A 27,964-nucleotide genomic window follows, 5' to 3' on the forward strand; every position below is an offset into this window, starting at 1 on the left:
GCTGGTTAATTTCTGTTATTAAGACTCACATTCTCTGGTACATGCTACTGTCACCAGAGTCGACAGCACCTTTTCACTGGCTGAAGACATTCCTGTACTGGAACACAACACCGCATTTTTTTTGCACAGCCTTTGTGTTATAGTTTGAAAACAGAGGCCTTTATCAGAGAGAAGCCTGACAACATTTTTCTTTGTAATCTCACATCAACAATCCTCTTTCTTCAATTTTGAAGGTACTCAGAGAATGGAAGGGCCAGTAAGGAGGCTGAGCTAAGTCACTGCTACAGGTAGCAAGGAACTGCATCTCATTCCTGGTGACATTGCTGTGGAGATGCACGAGAGGAACACCAAAATCCAAACTTGCAGCAGGTACAACGGGAACAAAGGAAAAGAAACTGACAATGGCATGATTAAAAATGAGGGAAGAAGGCACTTGCTAGAAGGGCAACAAAGAGTTTCTAGCATCTAAAGTTTATGTGCAGATACAAATTCTGTAAATACTAATTACAAGGTTCCTGAGCAGTAACTTGTATAGTGTAGAACATAAAAGTTATGACAGTGCATTTATAGAGTTTATTTTCACAAATTTCACTTTAGCTTTGGTCTGCCAAACTCAACGAGGTAGTTAAAACCAGGGTTTTTTTAGCTGACAGAAGGCTTGATGGCCTTGCTCTTAAACATGTCCTTTTATATGTTTTTAATATTAATGAAGTTTTTTAGATATTTTTTGTTCACTTAATCATAAAGAAATGGCCATTATGCCATTTTCAGAATTTTTGAAGATGAGTAAAGCAACCAGTCTGTAACATCAGCTATAAAAGCATCCTGTGCTCACAGAAAAGCACACACCAAGATTTATGTTTAATTTGACGTGTCATCTAAAAAAGCAATCAACCCTATGGAAACCTTACAATGATTCTGGCACTATAAAGCTGAAATTTATGGCCTAACCTAAAGCTTGTTAAAGAATGACCACCACAGGCCTCTATAAAGCCTCATAACATACAGGCATGGTGGTTCCAAATCAGTTTGCTAGCACCAAACCACCCTATATATCAGCAATAAACTGCTCCCTAAAATGGCCTCATCTGAATAGACATAGTCTTTCTAATTTTAGTCTTCCTGATTTCTTTTCAAAAGCATGGATGCTTCCTAAAATGTGAGTCAGCTCAAACCTACTCCTAGCAAAAAGTTTTCAGGATCCAGACCTTGCCAGAGTCCTCACTTTCAGTTTCTCAATGAAGGTGGAAAATGAAGTAGGCTACAAACAAGTGTAAACTGTTGATAGCATAAAAGGAAGTGTTGTCCTGCCTGCCAAACCCATGTTCTGTTTCAGCAGTGGCTGAGAACAATAGCTGAATTTTCTCTGCAGGTCCCACGTCGTCTGGGACTTGCTTCTAAAATAATGTCAGGAGAAGGCAGATGAGGTTGACCCAAGTATGTTAACAACTGCTAATCTACTGCAAGCAATGCCACTGGTTCTGAACAAGGTTCCAGTTTGTCCTTTCAGTGCTTGACATTGGAAAATAGTAGTTTTGACATTGGTGTGACCAAATTCCTCAAGGCATTCAGAACGGGACTTACATTTCTTCTAGCATTAAAAATTTTGGGAGGAAAAGTTAGGCCCAACTCTTTCTAGAGGGGAGTACTCCCTATGGTAGTTGATGTAGACAAGCCTTATTTGAGAAGAGACAACCATATCCTTTTGGGAGTTATCTAGATCCTGTGATGAGAGGAGTGTAATTATTGTGGATATAATGAATACATTAAGTATTTTAAGATTTGAAGGACAACTGGAAAGAAGAACATAATTTTTGTGTTTTGTTGTATTTTCTTGACTGTACACATCAGTCTGAGAATATCTGAGGCTAGATTCAGAGTTTCTAATTCACAACTGAGGTACACTAGAGACCTTGCAAATAATTGGTTATTAAAACCTTTTTGCAAGTAAGTAAATAATACTAAGAAATTAAAATAGGAGGCCTTGTCCTGTGTTCTGCACTCACCTAGCAGGTCTGTGTGTGACTAAATAAAACACAAGACCTTGGAAAAGCAGGCTTAGTGTGTGTATATCCTTCTGTTATCTCTGTACCCCTTACGCCTTCCTTTTGATTTTGAGTAATGACCAGGACTATGCTGAAACTGAGTGAGAAATCCATGTTCCAAAGAAGCAATGCAGTATTATAATTTAACAATCAGATTGTTAGATTTGGAAGCTGGATGGACATTAGCCAGAAAGAGTCTAGAGAGAGTCAGAGAGGTTGTCTTTAACACAGGTAACGATTTGGGAACTTTGCTGTTAAATTCTGTCTTTGATGCAGACTTGAAGAAGTAATCTCAGAGCCTAAACTTTTCCTGCAGTGGTAGCAGCAACCAGGTACTTGTAGTAATTTGTGCTGAAAAGGGATTCAGGTTTGCAGAGGTGCATAGGAGAGCTCAGACAGCATAAAGCCTGTGAAGGACTATGAGCTGTTGGAAGTCAGAGTAACCTGTTTCCTCTATTCCAGTGCTGTTAATGGCTGCAAAGAAGTGAAACATAGCCCAAAAGTACAAATGAGTTTGTCTCCAGTGGTGCAAATATACTCCTAGTCCAACTTCTTCATTGCAGAGGGATGTTACAGCCTGCTTTGCCTTGTGTGAGGTTATTTCTTTACGGACCATAAAGGTACAAAATAATGTACACCATGAGAGGGACATTGGCACTCTCTGGAGATCGTTTTTCCCTACTTGAAGGATCATTATGCTATAGTAGACTCATTCCACAAAGTATTTTTCAGGGAGAGTTCAAATATCTTTTCAAATATCTGTATTCTTTATTTGTGCCCATCATAAAGTAATTAAAACTCAGTTAATATGTAGAATAAAATGAAGCAGTGTAATGCTGTGGTTCTGCAGTAAGCCATATAAAATTTGTGAATGTGGGATTTCCTGGCAGTTGAAATTTGATCTATATTGGTGTGAGCACACGACTGCATTTTTACCAAATGAGCCCCAGCATATGTTACATTGTTTATTCAGGGTTTATGCCAGCTTTCTGTCAATTGAGCTGGATAAATTATACCTGATCCAGCACAAAGTTAGAATGGTACAAACAGACAGTATCTCATCTGATAGGACCTCTCCTGGGACAAAATTATTTCTTCAAACTATTTAGAATAACACAGAATGATAGCCTACCACCCTAATATGCTGTAAATACTGCACAGACTTTAGAAAAATCTGTTTCAAGTCAAAGCATGTCTATACCTGATTAGCTGTAAATAGACTGACAATTTTTTCCTCAGAGGGAAAGAAGGGGAAAATCACAAATTCACATGATATTTTACACCTTAGGCAAGTACAGAAACGTTCCAGAATATGATTTGTATAGAAATCTTGAGTGTACTCATGTGTAAATGTAAATAATGAGGTGGGAAAAAAAGAGTCATAGTGATAGTTAGAAACATAATTCTGGAAATTATTTGGTTGAGTTTGGATCCATATTATCAAAGAAAAGGGATTTGATTTTGTGTGTCTCACCATGTTTGGTCTTTTAAATATGTAGCTGATGTGTCATATTATGGATCCTTGGCATTTCATCCTTAAGCAGAACTGTCATGACAATAGTTGTGGGAAGTGAAGATAGCAAACCAGAACATAAAGTGTCAACCCGATGATTTTTGAGATCTCCTAAGCTGGAGGGCCAAATCCATCAGTAAGTGTATGCAGATTTTACCAATTTGGATATAAAATTGACTGAGGTCCTGTTTGACTTTTGTAGGCATTTTGTTAATTTTCATTTAAATGTCACTGGATTATTAACTAATTTACTTAAGCAGTTATTAACTTACTTTTATCACTGCACCAGTGTCAGTCTTTGGTCAGGGATGGTGACTGACTGCAATGCAACATTAAATGACAGCTCTGCTTAGCAGTGTTCAGGCTCCCTTGGCTGCCTATTTCTGCCTGCACCTGTACTGCAGCTTTTACTGGGCTGGAACAGCAGTTTTTTGGGTGCTTGCTAGACCAGCCTATGGAACTGATTTAACTGAAGAACAGCAGGGATTATCACAGCTGGCACTGCCACCGGTTTTTTTTTTTGCCTCCAAACTATACAGTCTCTTAAAACAAATGGATCTGGGAACTTGGAGCAGACCTGGCAAAAGGATATGATGGCAGCTTGGAATAAACTGAAAGGAGTATTATCCCTGACAAACTTGAGGTAAGAGAATACCTGTACCTCCATACCAGTAGGAAAAGATTACCTGAAGTAGATGTGCTCATCTTGCACACAAGAACACTTGAAAATCATGCACTGGAGGCTGGATATCAGATTTCTTCTGGTATGACCACATCTATACCAATGGTGCTGGTATAACAGTGTTAATAAAAATGCCCTCCTAACTGAGAGAGTGATGCTAATAAAATTTTACAGGTACAAGACCCCTAAAAATTTGAATCAGTAATCAATAAATATCATGCCCATCTAATGCAAACATTGCACATGCCAATTAAACAAGAATTCCTATTATGCAGGTCTGAGTTTGTAGAGTTGTTGTTCTACTAAGATAGCACTGTGGGAGAGTGCAGAAGTTATCTTTTAGAAGTTGAAGAGCCATTTTACCTCCCTGCACAGATTTTGGTGAACTTTCCAAAATCAGTCTTGGTGCAACTGAGGCATCTTCAGCATTCTTCTATTACTACTACTTCTATTGCTATTACCTCTTGTGTTTGTTCTCCAAATGGGACCAGATTGTACTGGGAGATTGGTACTTTTAACCCAGTTTCCTGTGGAGGAATAACCTGGGCTCCTGGCAGTGCACTGCTATTTAACTCCTACAAAGTGCTCACATCACTCACTCCAGACACAAGCTAGGACTCCAGACCATACCAATGTAATCTACACCAGCAGTGCTCTTTTACCTGCAATCACTTTACAGTATATGCAAGTACTAAAGATATACAGGAACTTAAAACACCCTTTCAGGTTGAATTTTACAAAAAGCTCATCAACAGAAAACACTTCCAGGTGATAGTTGATGAAATACACCAAATTAAGGTCTGATGATACAAAGCAGTTTGCTGCATATGAGGATACTTAACCCAAAAAGTGATTTATATATTTGACTTCTACCTGCAAGAGAAACACCTGCTGTGCTGTTTGTGATTCCAGTGCACTTGGGATGGAATGGATCCAGCTGCTGAGCAGCAGGCCTTATAGAGGCACACAGACAGGCTGCTGTGGATGCTCAAGTCTCAGGACTCACCACAAATCCTAAAATAAAGGAACTGCTGAAGATTATTGAGTATGGCTCACCCAGATACTCCAAGAGGATCCAATCTCCTTGAATGATAGGGCCTGTTAATTTGGGGTAAACCAGGTGGGACTCAGAGTCATGGAAAAAAAACGAAAACCCATGCATGTGATTTCTCCTGGTGCATTTTCTTGTAAAATAATGGCAAATTTGTGTAACATCACACTGTAGGAGTCAGAATTTTCCTCTGCCTCTTCTGTGCCCTTCCCATAAATGCTATGCTGAACTCCTAAGTCTTCTTGCTCTTTGCATAGAAAAGGCAAAAGTACAGGGAGGACAAGAATTCAAACTTTTTGAGGCCATTTGTGCATTGAGCTTGGTCATGAGCCCTGGGGCAACATCGCATTAGACCAAAAGATGTGAAGGTATCCAAAAGGAAAACTCACACCTTTATCAGAATTCAAAATATACAGGATATTTTAAAAAGACACTGACAGTTTAGTCTTTGATTTTGGACAAGGACAATATGGGAGAGAATAGTTAGTGATGCATGTGACTGAGGAGTATACCAAGGGATTTTTTGGTATGCAGAAACTTGATTTCTCAGGAATGGATGTAACCCTGTGCTCCTCCACCTTCCTGTTTCCCTTCCTCCCAACATCTCTGTTGCTGTCTGGTCTTCTGTCAAAGAAATACTCTGGCTGTAAACTGCATTGTAGAAGAATTTATTAAGGGCCATTTTTCTTACCATTGTAAGATAGTCGTGTAAATATGATGTTGTGTACACATAGTATTTATTTTAATTCCTGCTTTATTTGGTGCTCTTAATATGTCATGTGTACAGGTTTTGTATAGGTCTAATTAGCCTTTTTTTAGCTACAAATCACTAAAAACCCCATAGCTCTCACATTGCACTAGTGAAGTAAAATGCACAGAAGCATTTTACACAATTTATAATTAAATACTATTATTATAATTGCTGTGCTGTTAACTCCCAGTGTGCTTAGATCTCATTTCACAGCAACGATAATGACACACCTAACTTAGGCTTTGCTCTCAGATGATAGAAAAGAAATTCTCCCAAACGAAAAGTGCTTGGAAAGGCTCTAATGCAAGGCAAAACCATATTCTGATTTCCTGGGTGGGTCTCTTAAGATCTTCTAGCCTTACAAAAAATAATAATAATATTGTTATTATAAATAAGTATCGATTTTACTTTTTTTTTTTTTTGGAAAGACAAGTTAAGGTCTTTTACCTATCCTTATCCTTCCCAGTGTTTTTGAATTGCACTTAAGCTTCCCTGATGTCAAGGCTCCCCATAAGCTCTGTACTCTTAGATACTAAGAAAGAGTGAGAACATTTCCTGTGCTACAAAAAAGCTGATATTTCCCTTACTGCCCTGATGCAACTATTAACAGTGTCAGAGCTATGGGCATTCTCTTAATTTCCAAAGCATTTGAAATAAGAGTGTCCTAGTTTAGTGCAAATTTGTGAGAAAAACTCCAAATGGGGGTTTCCCCAGGGAAGGAAAAAAAATTCAAATGACCCCTTCCCCAGAACTGGTGTGGGAAAGGAAAAAAAAATTCCTTGGAGAGAAGTGGAAAAAGCTGTTTATTTAACAGAAATTGAATAATATTAAATAATAAAACCTCTTGCTGTTCAATGGGATAGAAAATCTAGGAAGAAAAGTCCTTTTCATGTGGTGTAGCTCAGCTCACTCAGGTCCTTATCAGTCCTTTCGGTGCTGGAAAGTGCCGAGGCCCAGGCCCCGGTGGGCCACAGGTGTGAGCTCCCGGGGTTTGGCTGGGTGTTCAGTCCAGAGCAGGTTTGAACAGATCCAGGAAAAAAGGGAAATAACAAAGGTCCAGGGAACTCCTCTGCCTCAGCTAGCTAAAACTAACTAAAAGCCAGAGAGAAGCTCTGTCCCGCTGTCTGTCCGTGCTGCAGACACCACAGTCCAGGAGCGGGATGTGTGGGAGTGATGTTTTTCTTTAACACTAACTGCAGCTTCTTCTTCCCCCTCTCTTGCTCTCAAAGCCAGTCTTAAAGGTGCAGAACTTAATATACGACATAAACCAGATGATTTGGGATACCAGTATCATAAAGTCATCCCAGGACAAAGAGGTGGGAAAAGACGTGTCATCTCCACTACCAGGAAAGAGGCTCAAGACCCAAGATCAAAACCTTTGCTACTACTAAAACTGAAATTGAACAGAATTCTTAACCTTTCTGGTATTGCTTCTAAACACTGAGCTTCTCCAAATCACCAGTGTTATCAAATTATGACAGCTCAGCTGTCATAGTTTAGTGGGGAATTAAAGATAAGTTGGTTTTTTTTTGGTGACCTTAAGAGCTTGAGGAAATGGATAAGTGATAAAAAGGATAGACTGAGGTTTTGCTTTTTTTGACTGTTTTTTGGGATTGTTCCTGAGAGGAAGTCCTTAGAGCCTCATCAGTCATTCATATGGCACTCCTTGGTGACAGAATTGCAGAATAATTTAATTTGAAGGGATCCTGGAGGTCACTTGGTCAATCTCAGACCAGAGCAGGGCCATTTGAGATCAGATTTAACTGGGGCTTTGTCCTGCAGAGTTCTGAAGGATGGAGAGTCAAAAGACACCTTTGGACAACCTCTTCCAGTTTTGGACTGTCTTTATTTTTATTTTTTTTTTTCCACAGTAGCTGTTCTGTGTGTCCTACAATCCATCTGTCCTACTATCCAATCTATGAATAAAACCATTTCAGGAAGTAATTTTATCTCTTCAGAATCTGCTGCACTTGTCTGTTCTTCTGGTCTTGGACTTTGATGTTCATGGAGGCAGGAAATCTCCAGTCAGGACACAATAGAGTTTGCTGGAGAATCCTGGAATTTAAAACAGAGAGGATTTTGTACAGTGCTTTGGACAAGGTCTTAGTATAACTCCCACCGAGCAGCTGAGCTGAGGAGCACCTTTTGCTAAGGGTATTCAGGAGGGTCAAGGTTTGCACTTCAGTGGAACCTGAATTTGATATGTCTTACTTTTGTTTTGCCTTAGGCTGATGATTTACAGTCAGGTGCTAAGAGCACTGCTGTTTCTCCAACCCCTGCTCTGGTCCCTGAATGGCAGGCGAAGTCCCTCACAAACACTGGTAAAGGATTACTGCTGCCTCAGATTATTGACAGTACTTAAAGTTATGGACCGTAGCCCTGTAACCAGCCAGTGCACATGCAGGTAAGTAGTGCCAAGATAGACAACAGTGAATGTATTGTTCCATGAACACTTTTGCCAGCAGCAGCCCATTTCCAGGCATTGCCAGGACCCACCTCAACTGCCAGCTGCTTATTCCTGAAACCCTTTCAGCTGTGCCAACACAGCTGTATGTGCTCATGTTTGGGAACTGAATCATGAGACTGATTCAGGTTAAAATGCTTTTTTTATTAGAATTTTTCTCTAATACCTGTGAAATTCCCTGGGCCTGATTGACAGGGTGGCCTTACAGACAGTTGTATTGCTAAAAGTCATATGGCCCTTGAGAAAACAGGACAGGCAGCAAGGAAGGAGAATTTGTTGGAAGTACCTTAAGTCAGTCCTGCTGCCAAAGACAATGTCTCTCCAAACCTACAGCTTTGTGATTTTGCTGCTGACAGCTCAGCTGAGCTATTGCTGTTGTGTCCATCTTACAGTCAGCCTCTGCAATGCTGCCACATCCATCTACTCATAACAATTTGCTCATCAACAGTGGTAAGCTAAAGGTTAAATTTGAAGAATGTAGTGGAAAGGGATGCCTCGTGAATTTGTGAAGTGTTTTAAAAAGGAATTCCTGGCTCTTTACAAGCACAGTGCTGCTGAATCTGCAGAGCAATGCTCTTCGCAGTTGTGGAATAGAATCTGAATTAACAGTGTATTTAAAACTGAGGTCTTCATTTAAATTTTTATGTTAATTTTAGTCTTCCACTGATGTCACACAAGTGTACAGCAGGAATAATTTTACTGAAATCACAGACATTGCTGTGTCCCTTGTGAAGTAATTTCTACCTGTGGAAAATGCATATGAAATGTTACTAAATCAAGTCAGCATTTTTTATTGTCTTGACACCCATATTGCAGTGATGTAAATTGTTGCAATATGAGGCATCAGTGAATAAAATTGCACTAGTATAAAAGTCTCGTGTCAGAATTTGATCCCATATAAGTGTTTAGTACTGTTGTTTTAATGGAACATTGCAAAATTGAAAAATCATTAGCAGTCCTGCCAATGCTTTAGCATTTAAAAGGTCCTATTTTCTATTTCCCCGTAGTCCCTTTATGCCACTCCATTAGTTTAAAAAGGCTATAAAGAGAGCACATTTATCCACTTGGGAATATTTTCATTTCTGTGTTACTCTTGCCTTTGGCACAGTAGATATGTTAGGTTGTGGCTGAGGAGAAAGGGTCACGGCTGGCCCGCCCCCTTGTTCCAGCTATTCTTGGCTGCTGGAACAGCTCCTGGGGGCCCCAGGCTGCCAATTGTACTAAAATTGCTGGTAGCCTTAAGACTATTCAAGGAGTAATTAGCTACCAAATGTGGGTAATTGTGGCAGAGTCTAGCTAATACTGCTTTTGTCTAACAGACTAATTAAAGGCTGCACATATCAGAAAAAGAGAAAAAACCCCACTCTTCTTTAAAGGAAAATAATTATTAAAAAAGAAAAATTGATCTAGTATTAGAAAAAAAAAAAAAAGTTCTGTTTCTTCTAGCGGGATCCTAGAAGTTTTTGATAATTAATCTTGGAAAATGAAGCACAACTAGAGTTCTTAGATTAAATGCTTCATTATGGCAGCCTTTCATAGTCTTCTTTGATTTAATTAAAAAAAATTATATTTTTTTGTAAAAGCATTGTTCAGTGCAAGAACATTTAAAAATTATTCTTGCCTATGAAAAATCAGGAGTTCTGATTGTGCTATGAGATGTAGTTTGAATTTAAAGAAGCCCAGCTGGAGATACACCATCGTGGGTACCTATGATCTGTTTCTCCCTCTGTACAAAATGGGATGGGGAAGGGGAATAATCACCTGCTGGCCTGGCAAGACTACAGCCCTCCATGCATCAGTAGAGCTGCGTTTGCTGTAATTTCTACCTGTGCTCCTTCTCTCTGCTGCTCTTGCAATCAGCTGTGAATAGTTCCATTCCAGCCCATTTATGTAGTGTGTGTCTTCAGTGGCACTTTGATATTTGCTAATGCAATCATAAAATCTCACATCTCAGCTAAATTTTCTATGCCTTTAGCTGTGCTGCAGGCAATAGCAGGTTTCTGAACTGCAGGAGTCCCATCTATAGCTGATTATATTTACTCTTTCTCTACTCTGAAGTAGATCACAGTTAAAAGTGAACAGGCAGAATGAGATCCTTGCAAGAGCAGTGGATTGAAAATCAAACAGTTTCCTTTCCTTCCCACTGCCCAGCTAAAACAGATTATTTTAGAAAACACTTCCTTGTGTTCTGAGATGCTGCAGTGTCACTAATACCCTCTCAGCCAGGACTTCCCAGCCACCAGCAGCTACCTGGCCACCTTGAACATTCTATTTCTTCCTCTTTGACCTAAGTAATACATCTTTCAGATACAGCAAACAACTTGCAGTGTCCTGCCTTGTGAACTGACCCACATATGCAGACATTCTGCAAAGTTCAAATCAGACTGAATTCCAGACATTTTACAGGTAGGAATACAAGTGTTACCCTATTATGGCAGCTGCAACTCCTTTTTTATAGCCAGCTTCAAAGAGCAGCTGATGCAGCCTTGTCTCCCTGTTTAAATACCTTCCTACTCCTTGTCCTGAAAGTGGATTAGAAATAATATATTGCAACTGCTCCTCATGATCCAGAAAAAAGAAAACAAAGCTCTGTGACTTCAGCTAGAATGGGGAGTTTATGATTGTCTGGCTGAAGATCAGCTGAGTTTGTGGCTAATAATTCCTTTTTCCTTCTGTATCCTCTCTATTGATTTGCACTTGGGAGTTCATCTAAGTGAGATGTTCTGCCTTGGTGTGAGAGTTCCTGTGGTTGGGGCAGGGGGCGGAGAGGGGATGTGGCAGCTCTTTGAACTGGAAATTCAGGTGACTGAATGTCAACTCATGAAAAAGCTCTCCAGTGAAGAGCAGCAGTGGTACTGGTTTAACAGGGCAGTCCAATTTGAAAGAGTCTTCAGGTGGCTTTGACTGCTTTTGAGGCTGAGGATGAATTTTTGACTGTTTTTGAGGCTGTGCATGATATCTCTGGAAAGATGTCAGAAGGCCTATGGCACAGGGTTTTAAGCAGTCTCCTTGTTTACAGTCTTTATAACAGCAATTCTCTTTCCCTTGGTATTAACAATTGGAAGCATCTTGAAAGTGAAAGGCAATCATTGCAGCCCAAAGGAAGGGAAAAAAGTAGAAATTGCTCTGTAGCCTCATTGCTCTTTTGTAAATTCAGGGAAGAGGATCCCAAAAATAGGAACGGCAATGTCTGTACCTTTGCAAAAAGTCTGACAGCTGATTGTTGCAAAATGTGGACTATATAAAATTTTCTTAAGAGTGTTCTTATATGTTTGATCTTTGTATACTGTCAAGCCTAAACAGCAAGAAAGGAGGTTTAACCTGTGAAGCAGGTGACAACTAACAAGATCTAAGTGATGGCCAGCTGTTAGAAAGACAAAATACCTGTGTAGAATTGCCTTGTTAAGGTTTAGAGCTGGACATGCTTCAATGATCTCAGACTTAGCAGGAGGTTAACCAAGCTTGGCAATAAGGATGTACCACTCATAGAGGACACAAAGAATGCAGAATTTAGGGGCTACGAGGATGTTTGGCAGAACTCCCAAGATAAGGAAGAAGTTAATAAAGCCAGCTGAGAAATTGCTCCAACTAATCAGCTCCCGCAGGGTCAAAGGTAGTTCTGGAAGGGGTAGATATGTGGCCACCAACTCATAGACCACCAATCCAAGAAACACACTGACCCAAAAGAAAGACTGAGCATACAGACTAATTAGCATTAGAAGTGAGGGAATCATTAACCAATTGAAGATACAATACTTATTAATGCGAGAACTATGTAACTTGTAGGCAATGAACACTAATCCCCTTGTTTGCTAAAAAGAGTAAATTGTAAAAAAGTTTTAGTAGCTGGTATGCTTCATTTGTGGAATACCACTGAGCACCCAGGCTTGTGGAACTCTGAAATAAATAATCATCTCTTTCAAGTGTGATTATTGGCTTGTTGCACACTGGGTAATGAATCCAATTTGTGTGGACAACAATATAAGCTACATTTTAGAAATACCTGTCATTGTTATCATAATTCACATAACTTTGCAGAGATGGAAATTGGGGCTTCTATACTGGTGCTACCTTGCAATAGGAACGGCAGAGTTGATAAAGTAAATGTGAAGGAAATTAAATTAATAATATAATACTTGATAAGGCAAATTAAATTAATAATAAATATGCAGGTTCCACCTGCATTTGTGAAAAAAACCCAAATCATACTTTTAAAATTTTAGAGGACAAATCTCGGTTTGGGTTGAGGTTTTTGTTTTGATTTTAATTGACAGTAATTAGCAACTGACATGTGAGAAAGCTAAATCTTTTTTTTCCCCTTGTTCATCTCTAGAACTGTGTTTCCCATACCTGCAGTTTGGCATCATGTCATGACGATGAGTTCCTTCTTTGTTTCTTTTTGCATTAAAGGATTAGTGTCATGCTTTCCATCATGCCCAATGAGCTTGGAATTCTTCAAGTAGCACACCTTCAAGTACTACCAATGCCTTTGCTTCCCTTTGCTCCAGCCCTCATCCAAGAGCAAAATGATAGCCTGATGATCAGAGCATACCTCAGAGAGGTTTATGTTTAACTGAACTTGGCCAAGGAAGAAATTAGGCCAAATTCCCTGCCTCTGACCAAGGCTTAAGACCATTTTTTAAATTGGAGCGTTATCACCATGAGCAGATCCTTACAAAGAGAGATGGAGGACAGGGCAGAACAGCTGCTTTCCATGACTGTGCAAACAGATTGCCTTCAGCTGCCTGTGAGACCACAGGTACAGGCTCTAGGTATTTTGAGGGAGAAGTGTTTCTCTATTTTTAGATGAAATAGCATTGCCACTCCAGTTTATCTAAGTAGTCTGGCTACAGAATGCTGCTATATTTAGAATTCACTTAATGCAAGAACAGCATCTTACAAAAAAAGGTCACAGTACACTTCTCTGTTCTCTTAGTACTGAGTTTTACAATTTATGCTAAACCACTCTATTCCTCTTTAATTACTGTACACTTGAATGTACATTTTCCCTATGTAATTGTGGCCTCCATTTCCATCAATATTTGTCTCAAATGTACTTTTAAAGACCATTCCACCGATTTTAGAGTCATCATTAGCTCTGAGCTCACCCAGAGGCTTTGAATGGTGGAAAAATAAATGCATCCTGGTACATGAAATTAGAATACATATTGTTACATACCAATGCATATTGGTACATGAAATTAGTACCTTGCATTGTCCTGTCCACTCCTTTTCAAGGAATCCATTCCCTTATTAGGGTTGGATTGGCTGGCTAATGAGGGTGGATTTATGGTATGCAACCTGCACATTAGCATGCACTTCAAGACTGACATTTCTAAGGGGAAATACACTGTGTAGCACACTTCCACATCTGATTTTAATGAGTTTAAATGAAGAACCAATTCATAAAAAGACATACCTCATTGTAAAGCAGTGAGGATCAAAGGCATGGATGGCAGGGACATAGGACAAGGAGTCACTTTCAAGAGAAAAGGCTCTGTGTTTGTTTGGTATCAGAAATTAAAGTCTGAGCTGTGTAGAAATGTGTTACAGAGCACATGGAAACATATCCTGGCAGTCTTTGTACCTTTAAAAAGCTAATCTGAAACGTCAGGAGATAAGAAACACCTATCAGCATGAATGTATGTAAGGACTCTGGATTTTAAAAAAATAATTTGGCATGAGGTTTAGACATTTCAACTGTCGGGGTTGTGCACTGTGAGCACTATTATCTTGTTACTTCCTCAGAATGGCATGCACAAATGGCCAAAGAGAAATCAAAGCCAAATCTCTAAATTTTAAGAATGTGCTACTAAATTCTTTGATGTGTCAAAGAAAGCACAAAATGTTAATTAAGTGAGGGGAATTCATGTTGAATGTCATATGTCGTCCACACTTGCAGTGTTCCAAGCTGTGCTTAGTCTGTGCTGTGACTTAATATACGCAGTGGCATTGCACAGAACAGGTGGGAATCCACAGGCCTCAGCACAGAAAAACCAGGCAGCCTTGGCAACAGTTCTCCTGGTATTTGTCATTTGGCTATAACAGGACAGATTTGCTGTTACACTTTCAGGTGTACAGTAACAGGAACTGATTTGGTACTAATTTGAACGATTTTAGTGGTGCATCCAACACAAATAAACCAATTTACCAGACAATCTGTCAGTAAAAAATTCAGAGCTTTGCATCAGCTTTGTCATTTGTGAGCCTAACAGCTAATTGCCTGACAGAACTCCACATAAAAGCAGCATTATAGATATAGATATTTACTTCATATTTCTTAACCAGAGTAGATTGAAAAAATTGTCACAGCAGTAGAATAATGAGATTATTCTGCAATTCTTTGGTTTTAGAATTTTAGAGAAATAACCTATTCATAGGAATAAACAGTTTGGTATTCAGTGGTTCATGCAGAATAAGAAATTGCTGAGATTTTCTGTCTGAAGGAGGACCACTCCCAAACTGAGCTTGTGTCTCTAAGCAACTTGAATTGTAACATGTAATTTAGAAGCACTTTAAAAATCTAATTCATGTGAACCAGTCCCCCATTATATACACAGTATCATGTGTGTGCCAGAGGCTTGATAGACCAGTAAGGCAGATGATTCACTTGATTTGCTTATGTAGGTGGTTAGATTAGTGATACCACTAATTCCATAGGCTCTGTCTACATCTCCCTGTGTCACATTCGAATGTTGCCCCACCTATTTTACTGTCCTAACTTGGAGCTGGCAGCTCCTGGTGCCACCTACCCTGGAAGGAAGTCTGTGACCTAATCTCTGTAGAGTGGAAGATTCCCAGGGCAGTAGCTTAGCAAAGGCTTTCCAAATCAACACTGGTATGGTAAGATTGCTGCTTGGTTTGGTCTGGTGTGGTTAAAAGTGGACCAGCACCTAGTTCCAGAACAAGGTCAAGAAATTAAAGGAGGTCAGAACAAGCCAAGAATAGCAAGTTATGCTCAGGGGCTTCTCAGGGGAAAGCATTCCTGGCTGAGGTATGATGTTTCCTGGGAAGATTTTAGCAGGGAAGTGCACACCTGTGACATGACACTGTAGTAGGGAGAAAAGAGATCTCATTGCCTACTGTGTGGTACAGAAGAACCTGATTTGTCACAATTTTGCTTTTAGGCAATGATATATATCAGGCAGCTCTGGAGTTTCCAGCCCCATTCCAAGTATCTGACTCAGGCATTCAATATTCTGGTAGCCTGACTTCATTCCTGCAAGATTGCTGTTTCTGTAATTGTCAAGAGGGATAGGGTGAGAAGTGGGGTGGGAGAGAGAGGATCCTGGAGCCTGCAGTCTGCAGTGCCAACTGTGGGGCTTTTATGCCAGATGGCATTCCCCTGTCTGAGGTCAGGACAGCATATGGCATTCAGGAGTCCTGGCATGCCAGGGACACACTGCATGCATTTTGTGTCCAGTGATGGGCACCATGATTATTGTAAGTATGAGAGGTGTCATTCCATCCTGTTCCATGATTTGTGTGATCATTGTAGGCAATTAATCCGTGGATATCAGCTCCTAACTTAGAATGGTGTTAAAGTGCATGCATAAATTAAATGTGGCTGCTCAGTTAGTTTTTTGGACCCTGTGAGTGGCTTTGTTTGCTTTTCTAAAAAATAACAGGAATTTAAAGAATATGGTAAAAAGCATACCAGTGAGATCCAGAGAGATTTTTCTGCAGGTGTTTTATTATCCACAAAGTTGCTGTTACATACAGTGAAGAGACGAGTTAGGCTGGGAAGGGGTTGTTAGTTGACAAATGTCTGCAGTCTCCTTTCATGCCTTGTTCCAGAAGAGGGCTGAAAGCAATAGACAGCAGCACTGAACCTGACCCAGCCTTCCTTGCCCATGCTTTTTTCTCACTGTCTGTCATTCATCCTGGCTATAATAGGTACCCAGTAAGACTATCCCATGCAATTAAAGAAAGAGTCAGAGGACATTCACTCACTACACAGGCTTTGCATATGACCTTCACAACACAAAGACAAAATAACTCCAGGCATTCAGAGTTAGGTTTGGTGCCACTGTAAATTGCTTGGGACAGAATAGGGTGAGGGCAGACAGGCAAAATGACAAAACCACATGATCCCCTTTTACATCCTGTAACTGAGTGTGTCTGCAGAGGAGGAGTGGAGGGGCCATGCTTGTCATTGTCACTGGCCACAGATTGAGAACTGCAGGTATGGGCAGATTTATGCAACAGCTCTTCATCTCCTGAGTTCTATACTTTCATTCCCCAGCTTCACTTAGTTCTCCCCACAGCAACCCTATTTGCTGCCTTGGAGTTGAATTTACTGAATTTTCCTGCTACAACTGATACCTCTACTGCTCTTACCTGCACAACAGAAGAACACAGTGAATGGAATCACATTTGTATTTTATCACTGTTGTATGCACTGAAATTGTAACTGGTCTAGAAAAGTGCATTAAATTAATTGTAATATAGTTAAATGTAATACACACAAAATACTCAGGAGTAATTTTGACACAGCAATAAAAAAGGAAATAAAGTTTTTATATTCATGGATGACCATACTCTTGATGCAGGGATTGTTTTACACTTACATGCAGAGTAGCAGGTTCCTATTCCAGAAAATGGTATGGGAGCTTAAGCAAATACTGTTCTATTTTATTCTTAAAGAACATGAACATTTTAAAGTAGCATAAATTTTAAAAAATAAGGAGTACTCTAAATAACTATGATCTGCTTCTGTTTGTAAACTTAGCTATCAAAAAACCCAGCTTCTTTTCAGTACAATTTTTAGTGCTTTTATGGTAAAATTTAATGCCGAACAATCACATTTGGAACTGATCTGTATGCTCTACAAACCAATTTTCCTATCATTCTGGTTCATTTCAACAACTTAGTTGTTCTTAAACTAAATGTTTTGAAAGGCAAGTACTCGATTGAAAAGGAGAAGCTAAAATTCCTGCTTGTACCTTGCCTTTTAGGCTCAAATCCTCTTTTGCAGAAAGCTTCTCCTGGCCTTCAAGGAAGGGAAATTCCTTGCCAGTTGCTCACTTAATTGTGCATCTTCTCTGCAGTCAAAAGGTTTCACTGGTTCCGTAAGTCCATCCAGTGGCTGCACAAGGGAATTGCATATTTTTAAGGGTACATGTTAATTTTGTACAATTCAGTTTATTAAGAAGCATAGTTAATGTTATTACTGGAAATAAATATGAACTGAAATGTAGAATTGAAATACTCCTGGCCTTTGCTGATAGGTGGATACATGCCTGTAAATTATCCTTTGAATAATACTGGGAGTTGATTTGTTATTCCAGCAACAGGAAAAATATAAAAGTTCATGATTATTTATTAATTATTTAAATTAATTACATACTAGAACGAGGAACAGAAACCTGCTGGGTGAAAATTTTTTGTTTATTTTCATTGTGAACCTGAGACAGCTGAGGACATTGTGAATACTAGCTCTTGTGAGTTGTCCTCTTAGATCTCATTTTTGGGTTTATGCTATAGCAAACCTCCATGAAGTTACACCTTTTGATTATTAAACATGTTTTTTTGTCAAATGGCATAAGGTACTACAAAAAGTAATTAAAAATCTGAATGTAAAGAGGACAAGATCTGAACAGTGTGTTCCAGAAGTCATATTAAGAATTTATACACAAACTGTTTCCAGAAAATCTTGCTTAAGTCCAGTGTCCAGCCTTGATGGGTCATCAGACTAAATTAGGCCAGCTGATTGATTGAGAATCTGTGATAAGCTGCAGCATTTCCCCTTGATGATGGCAGCAATTTGAGCCTCAGTGCCTTGAACCCTAATTCTAACATCACTTCCATTATTGCTACCACTGTTGGGGTTGTAAGTGCGGAGAATGTCAATGGAATACTTTTACCAGTTAGAAAAAGTCCATTTGCTAAAAGCCTTTTAATTCTCTGTTCTTAGCAAACATAGGCTTCTAAAATGTTCACCATCATTACTGGCTTTTTTCTTCCCATGAAAGTAAATGTATCTTTAATTTTGCCTTCTAGAGTGAATACATTATGATACAATGTACAATTACATGATAGCCTATAATTTGCCTAGGGGTGCCCTGCTTCAGTTAGTGCGCAGGCTGGGGAAGCATAAATAGAGAATGACTTTTGTAACACCAGCCTAAATCTATCTTTTTTAAAAAAAATTAGATGCTTTATTTTTTCTATCTACATAAATAAATTTTACCCTAGAAAGTTTCAGAAGTGTCTCCAAGATTATTTGTGCATGGTGAAATCGCCATTTAATAACTAGTGCATGCTGTGGTACAACAGTTGTTGCCTTTAAAATCCTTCCCAGGGATTTGCACACTTCAGATCTTCATCATTTTCATTCTAAAATTGCCACTGCTGAAGTTGCTGTGGTTGTAAACTCTAGCAGCTTCTCTTCAACAAGAGGTCTGGTTTTAGTAATAGAGTTTAAAGTTAGAATATCACAATTCTTTCCTGCTGCAATGATTACTATAGAAGTAGAGAATGTCAAAGTTTTGAGGATATAATGCAACTCAATCTTTTCTGCTACAGAAACTCTGCTTTCAGGTTTGGATTTATTTTTTGTTTGTTTTTATCTAGGGCCACCATAAATTTATACCTTATTTGGTAATCTAAGTGCTTCCCAGACCTGAAAACAGAGTCCTATTTAGGCTCCATGGGACTTTGAGTTTAAAATAAGGTGTCTGCAGAAAATGAATGCAGAAAGCATTCAACTCATCTCTGGACCCCACTGCAGCAGATTTTGCATAGTTCCTACTTTACATAGTTGGCTGATATCTTAGGGATTCACTTTCCTCTGTAAAGGGCTGAGTAGCACAGAATTACTGAATGAGCTGCTTCTTTTCCTTTCTCTATAAGCTCTGACTCTCAGCATATTTCTAGTTGGAGCATAACATAGGTTTCCTTAGAGCTGGGTGTTTATTTTAATACTTTAATACTTGTGCTTGGTCAGGCCTCAAAAACTGTCATAATACTGCCTTTGTCCTCTTCTTTCTTACAACCAGAGTATCAGTTGGTTATTTTATTTTATTGGCATTTGCCACTGTTGGGTTTCTATTGTTCAGCAGTAAATTATAACTATCTCATTTACCAGAACCAAAAATACTCTGCTTCTTAGTACATTACATTACAACAGCTACAAATCTTTCCAGAGGTGTCCAGTATATTGTTTTGGTTGTATTTGCTCCATTAAATATACAGGGAAATATTTTCCTGTAGAAGACAAGGAATAAACATGATGTATTTTTGATTTGTTCTGAGCTCTTTACTGGAGATGGGAAGGGAACTCAAGAGGTATTACAGCTTTTCTTGAGGCTGTAGCAGAGCCCACTCTTGTACTCTGACAACTTCCATTCTTTCTGAGGAATATTAGTACTGCAGTATAAGAACAACAATACTATTAACAATAAGAATACTGCAGTATTCTTCTGTTAATGCAGGGCCTGTATTTTTACCATGTTCTGTGATGTGGCTGATCAATAAACCCCTTCAGTGGGGAGGTTGCAAATAAATAGAACTGTGAAATTTACAGATTTAGAAAATGATTTTCAAGTCAGCCACATTTTCTTAGCTACACAAAACAAGATTGATAAGCGCCTGCATATCAAACTCTTCCTATAAGACTTCATAAAATTTACTAAGCCTATGGGTTTATCTTACAATTTAGCAGGTTTTGTAGTACACCCTTAATCCTGACCTCAGATTGTTATAGAGACATAAGTATGGAAATCTTATGGAATCTGCGCTGTTCTAGTTTCTCTTTCAAAGTCTCCAGCAGTTCCAGAAGTCATGAGATCCATTCCCTACCTCAATTTTGCCCTTTCATAACAACTGCAAAAAAGGAGAAGCAGTTTTCTGGGGTTTATAGGCAACCTCTTTTTCTAGAATGAGCACAAATTAATTATTAAAATTTCCACTTTTGGCATATTTCTCATTAATCTTGCTGAATGGAAAGACTTCACTATTGTATGTATATTTACTTCAAAGTGGAACAATGAAGAAGGAAGGAATAAACAAAATTAGAAGCTTTTCAGAGAAAATAATGGTCACAGAATTGAGTTTACAGGTCAGAATAAAGTTTACGGGCTTTATGTTAGTCCGTCATAATTATGATTGTGCATGTGTTCTTGCCTTATGAATAAAAATAAAATATGATATTTATATTTCTGAGTACATGTTTTTTTCATCTTTTTCTAAATCAAGCAGTTTTAATCTTTTAAATCTTCTCCTGTGCATAATAGGGGCCAATTTAATAAGGATTGTCAAATGTCATTGCAAAACTGGGTTTTTCAAATTCTAAAATAATTTTTAAAAAGTCTTTTCAGGGTTTATGACATTATGTTCCATATTCCCTATGCTTAAATCCAGAGATACGTTTCAATTGTATTTTCACAGAGGTTTGTCCAGTTACTATTTGGTTATGAGGTTAGAAGTCAGTTTTGAAAATTTTGTTTCTTGAATATTTACAGTCCATCTGTTGGTGAATGAAGTACAGACTAAAGAAACAGCATAACACAGTTATAAACTGATTCCTAATTATTTCATTTTGGAGGCTTGCTCCTGTATGGTCCTGCAGCTGCTGGCTCCTTGCCTTCCCTTGAATTTATCTCTTAAGACAGCTGGAGGACTTTTGGATACCCTTTAATAGTCTTTATTGTGGGCAACTTTGTGTCAAAGAGGGTAGGAGCAGAAACCAAAGATGCTAAACTAGCTTTGAAGCAGAAGGGCTGGCTGCAATGAAACGGGAGTGGGATTATTTTAACTAAAGAGTGTTTTAATATAGTGAACAATCTAGAAAAATCTTATTCCTAACAGAGTACAAAAAAGGTCCAGTGGTATTTAATTTATTCCTGCTCTAAGGCCTAGCTTGCTTCTGAACAAGTATTAAGAGAAACTGTTCTGTCAAATCCATTTAAAACCAAAATTTTATTCAAAATGAATACTAATGGATTCTTCTATAGATAAGATTAGAAAATTATTCTCTTTTTTGTAAGTGCGGGAAATAAATTAATTAAGAAAGCCAGCAGTGTTTGTGCAAACCCCAAATGTTCTTCTCATTGTTGAAATCTTGCTTGTATCTTGTCAGACTCACTTTCCAATAGTTTTGTTTCTGTGGATAGTATTTAAAAGGCAGTTCCTCTCATTTTTCTCCATGGTAAATATTTTTGCCCAGGATATTTTCAAGCCTGATGGGAGTGTGGGTACTAACATCAGGCAGCTTGCAGTCAGCATATAAGGGATGCATATTGGCTGCTGTGCATACATTTGGTAGGTCACCCATGCAGAGAGTAAATGGAAAGAAACTGTAAATGACAGGGTTATAAATACATGAAGAGTCTCTTGAGCAAAGATTGAGTGGTTTCTGATGTCAGCAGAGCCCTGAGATGAATTCAGTGTCCTGCTTGGGTTTGCTGTTTTCCATACCCTGTGAAGCAAGGCTCCTTTATAAAGAGCAAGAGAAAGCCCATGGTATTTAATAGAGAACTTAGACACTAAAGTGATCGCTAAAAATTTACTGGATGTCTTGCTCTGTCATGGCTACAAACACATGCATTCAATTGTGTTTCATGGATGAAACTCAAACAGGGATTCTGAACCTATTAAATAGAAAGTACTTCAGTTCCTGGCTCTAAGGCTGTTGTAATTGGATATTAAAAAGAACAATCTTAGACTTTAAAATACTGTTGGTATAGAAACTGAAGTATAAAAACAGAACAAATGTCAGTACATTACAGATTTAAGCAGGAAAATTAGGAAGATAATGAGTATATATTATATGCTAAAGAATAATAAGATAATCTTTTTTCATGGCAATGCAACAGAAGATAATTTTAAAGAAGGATATCAGAGTTCTGTAAAATCAGTGACAACCAAGGAGGAATAATCTCAGTCAATGACAGTCAGAAAAAAAACCAAACAAAATTGTTCTTGAAGAACTATCCATAGGCTTCAGTAATAAAAAATTGTATATTTTGCAAATTGCACTGCAGATTACTCTGAAACCTGTAGGCAGGATCAATGTGACAATGCCCAACTTCATTTGCTTCTGAGTCACACCAGGAAGAGTTGTGGTCTGAATGAAAAAGACAAAATAACAGCATGTCCTGTGTATGAGCCAAAGCTATCAGGCTTAAATTCAGTCACAGCAAATAATAACTTTATTTCTATAGAAATATTTCTTTTTTACATTGTGTCTCATATTAATCCTAAGAAATCAGTTGTGATCACATTGAAGGATGTTGCATATTTCCTGTAGTCAGTCTGAAGGCACTTTAAACATGTAAACAGTGTCATTTATTTGAGAGGTTGAAGGTCTAGGCCAAAAACTAAATGTCTGCTTGGATCAAAAGCCAGTCAAAACCTCTGACATTTCAGTGTGAGGGGAATCTATTGAAACAATGAAGACCTTCCAGGCAGAATTACCTTTGTGACACAGCTAAATTGTATCTTCTCTGCCAATACTTATTTGAAATAACCCAGTAATCTATCAAAATCCTGTAATGTAGGATTTCAAATCTGAAAAATTAGCTAAAGACAACTGTCATTGGGAGGATGTGATTATTCTGTGCCCCCATCTTTTCCTATCCTTCACAAAGTTCTGTAAAACTATTTTCTAATATTGTTACTGAAATATATATGGCAAAAATTTGTGTACTATGATTCAGCTATGATTTTCAGGTGTGCATGGAAGTAAATTAGAGGTTATGGGATTACAGTTGGAGATGCTTTCTTCATGTCAGATACTCTGTGGTGGTATCAAAAATGCTTAGTAGATTTCAGGCTAAAATGTGGAATAGGACTAAAAGTAATGACTTCTGTGTGACTATACAGCTCCTTCTTCTAACAGTAAATTTATCTCAGGCTTTAAGGAAGTTTACAGGCATTGGGAATTATATTTAACATATTCCATATGTGCAAAAGTGAAACAGAAATTTAAAATACATTCGTTTCAGTCACGGATGGGATATAACTCTTAATATTTCCACTTGCACCCTGGGCAATATCTCATAGCTCTGTAAAATTTCTTACTCTAAATGCAGGTGTTTTCTTAGAGCAACCCTGTTTCTGTAGAGAAAAATACCACTCCTTTCCCTTTGGAAATCTAGAATAATAACTCACAGAGTAGAATAAGAAATTAGTAATATCCGGGAAATGTTACTGGTTGAAAAAGGGGGGAAAAAAAACCCCCCTACAAAATACAGGTTTGATATCGCTTTCCAGATAATGCAAAACTTTGACTGAGCACGTGATTGCATTGTCATATCATGATGGAAATTAGCATTTCCACATGGCATTGGACACAGTCCTCTCACTGGGTCTGGTCTGATGAGAAGAGAGCCCTCAACAGCTTTTACTCATCTGTTGTAAAATCTTTCTGCAATTGGGCTTTTTTTTCCCCCCTCCACTAAATTCCTTTTAAAACCCACCATAATAATTATGTTAATATTTCTGGAATTAGGTGCTTTTCAAAGAAATTCACTGTGCACTGTACTGTACTGAGCAGCAAGGCCCAAAAATGTAACTGTGCAAACTATTTCATCATATATATTAGGAAGATATTTTAAAACATAGGTCTTAATGGAATTTGGCTGCAGTAATACAGGAACATGTAACAAGAAACTCTTAAAAGCTTCAGAGCAGACCAACTTCTTACATGTGTATTATCTAAAGATAAAGGGTATTCATCATAACAATAGAACATACAGGTGTAGATGAACAAGAGGAACACATCTCATTTTTTTCCTCTTTCACTTCAACACATTTGGGAAGATCTATGATGGAACATGCCTTCCACTTTCCCTCTTAGTGGAAAGTGATGAAGTATTTGGCAGGATCAGTTACTTTAAGGTGTGATTTCCTGCTGGAATAAGATCTGGAGGCCAAAGGGGAGGTGAGGACTTTATTAATTTTAGCTGGAAGTAGGCGCGAGAGATCACATCATAAAACATTCTGTCAGTGTCAGCTATATGTTCCAAGAGTGGATTAGCATTTTAAAATCTTACTGAGTCTGACAAGCAAGTCTTTCCATTCTTAAAAAAGATAAAACAACCTTCTCAAGTCTGTATTTTTGTCAGAAATGAAATAATTTATTTATAAAGAATGTTCATAAAACCAGCTTGAAATTATGTCATAGTCCTAGATTAAGGAATCTTGGAAATACTACATGAAGGTCTGTGGGTTTATGGGTGGGGATTTTTGCATTTTGTTTGTTTTGTTTGTGTAGTTTTGGTTTTTTTAATGGCAACTGGGTCTGGATTCATTGATGCAAAAGAGCAATAGGAACAAAAAGTCTCAAGTTTCTCTATGTGTTTCCCCAGAACATGTTAGTCAGGGCTTTTTCCTGGAGCTGAGGGTCTGAATCTCTAGTTCTCTATATTTGGAGCCAAAGGGAGAAAACATTGATTGTGTATTCTGAGAAACAGGTAACTCACATCAACCCTGGAAGAGAAAAAATCAAGGCTTCAATTTATCCAGAGTAAGAATTCAAACAAACCCTTACCCCTACAAAAGCAAAGCTGCTAAGTATTGCAGTTTGGGAAACAGTCCCAATTTTGTGTCTTGGGTATTTTTGGGGTTTGTTTTGTTTTGTTTTGTTTTGTTTTTGGGGTTTTTTTGTGTTTTGTTTTGTTTTGTTTTTATGAGGAGGGACTGATGGGACATAGCTGTTCTAGAGGAGAGCCAGTAGCTAAGAATCCTGAATAAGGGTAGGACCCTAACTGGTGCTGGGGGGATATATTAAATCTTCTCCTTTTTTTTGGGCATCTCTAACTGGTAGCCTAGGTGTCAGTCTGTTAAGCTTGCTGGTTTAAATGCCTGAATTTCCTGCATTTTATGGGGACTATGGGCACCTCTCAAGAAAGTGAATTTTATTGTAACACATGCATCAGTGATGGAAGTAAGCCAGGGTAATTTTTTTCTACTCTGAAAAAAACTGAGTTCATTCCACAAAACAAAGTGCCAGTTTTTGTGCTTGTTCAGCATCAGGCAGAAAACAAATCCAAGGCTTTTTTAGAATTCAGGTGTGAGAAGTTGTGCAGAGCTCTGCTACAATGTGTAACTAAAGGAATGTGAAAAGTTTTAAGCCCTGGTGTCATCTGATATAACAGACCATAGTATTGCAGAGTTTGCTGCCAAATCCTCATCTGATCAAGGCAGATACATTTCCTTTAGCAAAAGAGTTCCAAGTCAGGTCAGAAAGAAAACAAAACAAAAAGCCCCAAAACAACAAAAAACAAACAAAAAACAAAGCAGTGAAGGTTATTGTGACCTACCTAAGAAAACAAGGTCATTCTTAATCTGGATAATATTTTATTACTTTATTATAAAAGGTTAGATTCAGATTGGTTGTTGTTTTAGTTGTTTAGTTGCTGATGAGTGATGCATTTATTTTGGGAAATACAGTAATTAAAAGCTTACCGTACTGACAAAATAATGTCTGTGCACAGCCAGAGTGGGAATTCAAAAGCATTTCAAATGAAATTCTGTGAATTTAAATAATTATAAATCAAAATTGTTTCACTTCCCATTGGAGTGGAATAGGGTCACTTGGATATCACTTTATCAGAAACAAACCACAATATATTGTCTTTCTCAGGCCACCAAATTTGTGAAATAATAAAAAAAAGTTTTCCTGGTACCTAGTTTACGTAGATGTTTTATGGGTAAACTAATTATTTTTAACTGTATTAAATATGAATATGAATTGTGCACAAATAGTAAGAGATTATAGTAATTACGTGGAAGGACTATGTTAACCTCTTCGATCTTTTTTTATTTTACAAGGGTTTCATTTTACTGCCCTAAACAACTTAGGGCTACTCATGATTAAACTTCAGGTTCTGGGCATACACTTCACATGTTTTATGTCTGAGCTTTCTGGATTGGTCACACCCCAGTTTCACATCCATGTTGCTGGAAAAGACTACGAAGGCACTGAAGGATAAATGCATGCAATGGTAATTATGTAATCAGATGCTTGTAGGTTGCTTTGAATGCTCTGCTACATTAGGAGCAGAGCAGATTAAATGGGGTTTGGTTTCTTTCCTGAAACACCTGCTCTGTCTCCATCTTCCTTTCCATCTTCCATGTCTCCTTTGCTTTCTGCCAGGAGCTGCTGTAGCCCACAAGCATAACAGGGTGTCAGGACACCAGCCCTACATCTCCAAGCTTAAGCATGGATAGGTTCCTCTTTAAACTCCAGAGGTTTTTTCAAGCTGTAGTTCACAAATATCCCGCCTTCTAGGCTGTCATCAGCTGGGAATTGCGGGTGATTCCTGCTAGGGGACACAGGGGAATTCCAGTGTAGAAAGGGATCAAGTTACTAAAGAGTTTGGGAAACACGCTTATCCTCCCATGAAAGGAAATTGTTAGGTTCCTCTTAGGAACCTAACAAGAGTGTCTCTGAGAAACGCAGTCAGTTAAACAAGACTGTAAAATATTCAATTAATATGTTCTTGGCCTATCTTCAGACTCTTATCTATAAGGCAGAAGTTGTTTTTTGAATAAATAAATAAAGGTTGTATCATTTAGAAGGTGTGTCTTTCAAATAACTTTTATCCAGCCCAGCAGAGGGAGAGGAAATGCCTTATCAAGCCCTGGCCACCTGAGACCCACTGGGCTATTCAGGCCAAGTTAATTGGTTCTGGGCAGGGTGATACGGGCAAGGCCAGCACCCCTCCCCAAAATGAGACAGAAATCCTTCCAAAAAGAGCAAAATCCTTCCTGTGGTGGAGCTGCTGTGGGAGGAGAGTTCTTGCCTTCTGGAAGAGGAAGCAACCTTTGCAGCTGTGAAACCTGAGAGAACAATGGAGGTTGTGTAGACCAGCAGTTACAGGGGGCTGCTCTCAGGGCTTGATGCCAGAGATGTCCCACAGCAGCAATCTTTTCTCTGCAATAAATTCTAAACTTCTCTTGACCTTATTGCTGCATCCTGGGCTGAAATGCATCTGAACAACTGATGGGAGGTACCCCATACCTTAAAATTTGTGGGTATATACCGAATGTCAGCAGAACCGTTCTGGACAAAACCAAAATGTAACTGAAAGCATTTTCCTCTTTTTTCCAGGCTGAATTTGAACTCAGCTTTTTATTCCTGCCTTAACCATGCACTGGAAGAACATCTGATACCACACCCTCCATCTTGCTGTTGTGAATTAAGTTGCTTTTACGAGTGGTTACTCACATGCAGGTAGGCCTTTGTGTACCCTACATGTGTAGTCATTACAGACCATTCTCCTTGACTTGGTTGCAAAAGTACTTAAATTCATGCATATACTAAGGCCATAGTTCTTCCAGTTGTATGAATATGCCTAAAATCTAATCATGTGAAGGTTCCCATTGATTTTTTTTTAATATTGTGTGCAACAGATATGTGCAAAAATTGGAACTGAATTATTACTTTGTCCTCAGAGAATTAAAACCTTTAGAAATGCCTGTTTCTTGCCGAATGAGACATAAGATCCT

General features: G+C 38.4%; 1 protein-coding gene and 1 long non-coding RNA gene across 3 annotated transcripts in view; both read left to right on the plus strand.

Annotated features, from left to right (window-relative positions):
- On the plus strand, window positions 1-26,448 carry LOC117244313. Its single transcript, XR_004497139.1, has 5 exons — window positions 1-369; window positions 2,508-3,694; window positions 4,098-4,201; window positions 8,270-8,446; window positions 26,285-26,448. It is a non-coding gene; the product is annotated as an uncharacterized LOC117244313 (long non-coding RNA).
- Window positions 26,449-27,218: 770 nt separating this feature from the next.
- The window catches only part of JADE1 (jade family PHD finger 1), a 114,878-nt gene continuing 114,132 nt past the window's right edge, over window positions 27,219-27,964 (plus strand). For both annotated transcript variants that reach the window (XM_015623808.3, XM_033513936.1), the window contains exons 1-2: window positions 27,219-27,465; window positions 27,567-27,689. The gene's annotated coding sequence lies outside the window, so the exon portion shown is untranslated. The remainder of the gene's footprint in view (window positions 27,466-27,566; window positions 27,690-27,964) is intronic.

This window comes from Parus major, chromosome 4, assembly GCF_001522545.3.
Source record: "Parus major isolate Abel chromosome 4, Parus_major1.1, whole genome shotgun sequence".
In the NCBI taxonomy this organism is placed as follows: domain Eukaryota; kingdom Metazoa; phylum Chordata; class Aves; order Passeriformes; family Paridae; genus Parus; species Parus major.